Raw genomic sequence first — 6,000 nt, 5'->3', positions numbered from 1 at the left:
TCATACTTGTTCTCCTTAACTCTCTTGGGAAGCACCTGGAAAGGCACCCATTACCTCCCAGCCTGCTACCTGCTGGCCAGGTGTTACTGCTCCCCTGTCCAACCACCTTATGGACCCCAAAGGCCACCCAAGGCCCTCTGCACAGCTCCTGGGAAGTGTGCCTGCCTCTCCTGAGGGTCTCAGGTGCTCCTGACCCCATGCCTGTGGTACACAGGTGAGCCAGGGCTTTCCTGTGGGAGAGCGCCTTTCCTCTGAGTTTCATCTGTTTTAGCAACTCTGCTCTTTGGCCTCAGGGCATGTGCCTTCCTCTAAGGTAGTTTTTAACACGGGTTCACAGTGGGGCTGCAGGGACTCCAAACCCTCTTCGAAATCACAGCCAAATTTTGTATTTCTGTGTTGCTTTCCCATATACTGACTTCCCCCAAAAAGGGTAAGAACCACTGTGCCTAAAGATTAACCATCTGTGTCTTCTCATTCTTCCCTTAATTCTCCTAAATCCGACTATATCCAGAGCATGAGAGTGAATTATTAAAATGCTTCAACCTTGGACCACAATCCAAAGAAATAAACACAGTTTCCTAATCTGTCCTGTCTCTATCAGCTACACAAGGATGTCTGAGAACCCTGCCCCCCACCCTCGATATGTCTCGGCCAAAAAGCCACCTGCAGAATGGTCACTTTACCAAAGAACATTTATAAAGGTCTAATAAAGACCTGAAAAGATGCCCAACTTATTCATCATCAGGGAAATGCAAACTTTTCAATGTGATAGCCCTATACAGCCACTGGAAGGGCTACCATTAAAAAGATGAACAATACCAAGTATTGGGGAGGATTTTGATAAACTGGAACTCTCATATGTTGCTGGGGGGCATCCAAAATGGTGCTGCCACTTTAGAAAAGAGTTCACAGTTTTTTATAAACTTAAACATACATTTACCCAACACCAGACATTCTACTCCTAAGTATGAAAGGAAAACATACAAACACACAAAGACCTGTATGCAAATATTTATAACAGCTTTATTCCTAACAGACCCAAACTAGAAACAACACAAAAGTATATCAATCAGTGAATGGATAAACAAATTGTGGTATAGCCATACGATGGAATCTTAATGAGCAATGAAAAGTAATGAAATACTGATCTATACAACAAATGCATGAATTTCAAAAGCATTATGCTAAATAAAAGAAATCAGACAGGAAAGACTACATACTGTATAATTCCATTTATATGACATTTTAAAAAAGGCAAAGCTATCATGACAGAAATCAGGGAAGCGGTGGCCAGGGGCCGGGGATGGGGGAAGGGGACTCACTGACAAGAGGCATGGGGGCACTTTCAAGGGTGATGACTTGTTCTAGATCTTGAGTGTGGGGGTGGTTTGATGATCGACTACATTGGCCAGAACACATCAAACTGTACACTTAAAAGATTTTTATGTGTAAAATATTCCTCAATAAAGCTGATTAGAAGAAACTACCTGCAGAGCATCATTTTTCTTTCTATATAGGACAGGCCAAACATGCAACACCTTTGCAAGGATAAAGGATCACAGACTTCAAGACAGCTCACATCATCTTACGGTTAATTTTGCATTTTGGACTCTGGAGTTTTTTCTGAATTCCTACTCCCACTGGCACTCTCTCAGCTTGGGAGCTTCTTTTCACACCTTTCCCATTTGGGATGTGTAGCCAGAGGAGCAGCACTGAAGAATCCAAATGCGGGCTGGCAGTATTTTAGATCTATTAAATCCACTGCAATGTGTGGAGCAGATTGGAGGTGAGAGACGGCAGGCAAGAGACAGCTGAAACAGCCCGAAACAGAAGGGCGGGGAGGAGAGAGGTCCTAGGGAGAGACTTTGGGGCAGGTTTAGAGACCAGATGTGGGAATATGAAGGAGAACAGTGTCCAAAGACCCTTGCTGGAAACTTTGAACATTCTCCATTGACTTTGGGAAAAAGCCCAAACTCCTGAGTATGGGTGTCCTCGTTTGCCAAGGTGACTCTGACAACTACCATCTAGTTGGCTTAACAGGAATTTACTGTCTCACGTTTTTGGAGACTAGAAGTCCAACATCAAGGCGTGGGCAAAGCCAGGCTTTCTCCCGGAAGCCCGGAGTATCCTGGCGCTGGCTTGCGTCTCTGCCTCTGTCACCTGTTGAGCTTCCTCTTCTCGGGTCACTCTAACCAGACAGCTGGCTTCTTCCTGTGGCTTCCTCCAACTGTATCCAAATTCCCTCTCTTTATAAAGCCTCCCCAATTCAGTTTGGCCCCACCTAAATGGAATCTTCAGGATCCTAGTCACAAATGAGTCCATATCTTGACTCAATTTATAATCCTCAAAGATACTGTTTACAAATGGGTTCACACCCATGGGAACTCAGATTAAGAGCTTTGTGGAGGACATGATTCAATCCCCAACAATGGGATATCAGGCTTTCCAAGATCTACTTCCAGATTACCTTCTCATGCCCACTGCATCTTTTCACTAAACGGAAAGTTCCTTAAGCACTGGCTTGTGCATTCCCAAAGCAGAAGCTCCATAAAAGTTTGCTATTTAGCAGCAGGTGCTCAATAAATAGGGGTTGATTATCTGTTGGCCTACTGATGGGCATTTGGGTTGTTGCCATTTTGGGCTGGAACAAAGCTGCTGTGAACATTCTTTTGCAGGTCCTGTGTGATCATACCCTTTCATTTTTCTTGGGTAAATACCTGGAAGTGGCACAGCAGGTACTAGGTAGGTTGAGTATAACCATACAGTGGAATATTACACGGCCACAAAAAGGAACCAAGTTTTTGATGCATGCTGCTGAATCGCATAATAATTATGCTGAGTGAAAGAAGCCAGACCCCTGCCCCCAAAATAATACATACTGCATGATTCCATTTATAGAAAACTCTGGGAAATGCAAACTAATCTATAGCAACAAAAAGCAGATCAGTGGCTGGGGTTGGGGGGAGGACAGGGAGGAAAGGATTGTATAAAGGGGCACAGGAAACCTTGGGGGACAACGGATATATTCATTATTTTGATGGTAGTGATGATTTCACAGGTGTGTACCTATGTCAGAACTTATCAAATTGTACGCTTTAAGCGTGCAGTTTATTCTATCTCGATCATATATCGAAGTCATAAAAAAAATACTGGTTGAATTCACAGGAGGGCCTGTTCAAGCGTCCAATGCTGGTTGAAGGAGTATGAAACAGGAATGTTGGCAGAATTGAAGCGCAGTAGAGATAAGCGAATAGGCACCAGGTGTCGAGTAACTTCGAATGAGTGGATCGATGAATAAATGAATTGGTCAAATCTGCATTCAATGCGTATCACGTGCCTGGCATCACCCTAGGCTCTGGGAATGGATCCAGGAAGAAACCCAAGACCCCTCTGCTCCCAGAGCTTTCCTTTTAAGAGGACAGGAGGCAACTGGAAGACAAGCAAAGCCCGGAGAGACGCTGAAATTTTAGAGGCGGCAGCCACCGTCCCTTTTCTGAGAAAGGACCTGAAGGCGACGAGCAGTGGACAGGGAGAGCCCAGGGGCGGAGGGAGCGAGCGCCCCAGAGCCCGAGGAGGCGGACGAGCAGGCGTCCCCCGCCCCGCCCGAGCCCGGGGTGCTGGCGGCCCGGCCCGGGCAGGGTGGGCGGCCCCCGGGCGGTCCCCGCGGCGCCCACCAGGAGGCGCTCCTGCGCCCGCCCCCAGCCGTCCTCCGCCGGCGGCCCGTGCGTGGGCACGCGCAGAAACCGCTAGGCGGCGTCCGTTTCCTTCCCTCGCGCGGACGCCGGCGTGTGCCGCGGCGGCCGCGCGTGCGCAGAGCCGAGGCCGGGCGGCCCGGGGGCGGGGCGGGCCCGAGAGAGGCGGGGCCGAGCGGGGCGGGGCGGGGCGGCCGCTGGTGGTGACCCGGGATCCGCGGCGGCGGCGGCCGTGCTGGGAAACCGAAAGTGGGCGGCGGCGGCGGCGGGAGCTGGGCCCAGCGGCGCGGGGACGGGCCGGCGGCGCCCGGGACGAGGTGAGCGCAGAGCGGGGCGCGACAGGTGCGGGTCCGGGCGGGCGCCGGGGGCTCAGGGCCTCGCCGGCTGCAGCCGCGGGGCTGCCGGATCCCGACCCCCGGACCCGGGCGGCGCGCCGGAGGGGTTGGGGTGCCAGGGCGGCGTGTTTGGAGTCTCTGGCGGGCCCCCTCCGGGGCGTCGGTGCAGCCGTGGGGGCGCGGGCGGGGAGGGGCGCTGAGCGGGAGGTGGTTCCCGGCCGCCCGCCCGCACGCACAGGGGATCCCCCGGCCGCGCCGTTGGGACGCTGTGATCCCCCCCGAGCGTCAGGTTCCTCCAGGGCGCGCGTCTGCGCCCGCAGCCCGGCCTGGTGCAGGCCGCTGGGGAAGTGCGGGACACGGGGGCTGCCCTTCGCTCCCAGACCGTGAGCGCCTGGCGGCAGGAGGCGCCGAGCCGGGGGAGCCGGCAGCCCTCAGTGAGGCGTCTCTCGGCTTCCCCAGGGGCCCCCGACGTGCTGGGAGGGGCTCGGAGCCGTCACAGCCTGTCCGCTCCCGTCAACTTGAGGGGTAGGACATTGCCACGAATAACCCAGAGTACTGCCCCCGGATGGTTTTCGAAGAGCCGAGAAGGGAAATATGTTGAGTAGAAAAAGCCTTGGTCCAAACGGATCCTGATAACCGCCCCCGCCACCCCACCCCACCCCACCCCACCCCACCCAAAGCAAACAAACAAACAAACCCCTTCCCCACTGATCTAGCTCCTCCCCTTCCCCCGTGCAGGTAGGAGAACTGCATCCAGGGGAAGTGGTTTTGCCTGAGGACGCAGTAACTTAGTGGCCGAGGTGAAACTTAGACCCACGTTCCCAGCCCTCATCCTAGGCTGCCTTGGTGCCCCAGGGCTGCTCACTGTTGCAGACCCGAGCTGGAATCTGTTTTGCTTATATATCAGGTGGAAACAGGTAACATACTTGGCAAGGCTTTCGTGAGGAACTACGAAATTCCTTTGACTCCTCCTGATAATGAAGAAATGTCAGTTCTTGTCCTTCCAGACTTCCCACGTTTTACATAATTGAATTTCTACTTTCTGAGGGTAGGGACACATCTCTAAGTTCTCTCTGTGATATGAACTGCCTCACGCTAGAGGTGTTTGCAGGTTCATGCAACTGAAATTCACGGAGCAACAGTTACATGCGAAATACTGGGCTGGGTGCAGGGAATTGCTCGTGGGGACGGCCGGATTAGAACCCCCATCTCCTGAACCTCACTTAAGAACCCTTTGGTGGTAGACAGCCCCCTCTTTGCTGGTTAAACACAGTGAGACCTTGAGGCAGAGGTTGGTAGTGTCTTCTGATTTCAGTCCCTGTAGGTTGGAAGTGAAATATAATCGCTGCTAATGCCCTTTTAAGGGTGCCGGTTGAACTTGGCTTAATGAATTATTGTGTTTTGCACCAAAAGATTTCAACTCCTGGAAGGACCACTCTTTAAGTTCTCCCTGCAGTGTATCTAGCCGGGCAGTTAACAGGAATGTAAAGGAAAAGTCCTTTATAATCCACCTCTAAGTGCCTGCCCTGTCTTCAGTCAAGCTGCTATTTCAAAGAACTGGGATTTGACGTAGAGTGTGTGCTTTGCATCTGGGCAGTTTCAGGGTCAGCAGGTAAACACAAGACAGGAGTTCCTTTTCTGTTTACATGAATTGGTTTTTCTTTCTTTGCGCCAGACCTTTCTCCTCCTTCTGCCCACCCCCCCTCCACGTTTCTGAATGCTCCCTTCATCCTTGTTTCCCTGTGGACCAAGTTTTTTGTTTGTTTGTTTACAAAAATGTTGCCCTCAAACAAACTAATTCAAAGTAATTGATTTACTTTGCTGGTTTTAGTTGAAGACATGTACATATGCCAGCTAGAGCTTCTGATCAACATGAGATGTCCGGTGTAACCCCCAAGTAAATTGATATTTTGACTTGTGCAGCTTTGTCAGGAGTCAGCAAGCCCATGGTTTCCATTAGGTCCTTGGACCCC

The 6,000-nt window shown here is 51.5% G+C and overlaps 1 protein-coding gene across 1 annotated transcript in view; it reads left to right on the top strand.

The window, feature by feature from the left end:
• Positions 1-3,955: 3,955 nt before the first annotated feature.
• The window catches only part of TDRD7 (tudor domain containing 7), a 73,072-nt gene continuing 71,027 nt past the window's right edge, over positions 3,956-6,000 (top strand). The window contains exon 1 of the mRNA XM_037796927.1: positions 3,956-4,009. The gene's annotated coding sequence lies outside the window, so the exon portion shown is untranslated. The remainder of the gene's footprint in view (positions 4,010-6,000) is intronic.

Source organism: Choloepus didactylus, chromosome 10 (assembly GCF_015220235.1).
Source record: "Choloepus didactylus isolate mChoDid1 chromosome 10, mChoDid1.pri, whole genome shotgun sequence".
Classification (NCBI taxonomy): Eukaryota; Metazoa; Chordata; class Mammalia; order Pilosa; family Megalonychidae; genus Choloepus; species Choloepus didactylus.
This window is presented reverse-complemented; position numbering and strand designations above follow the sequence as displayed.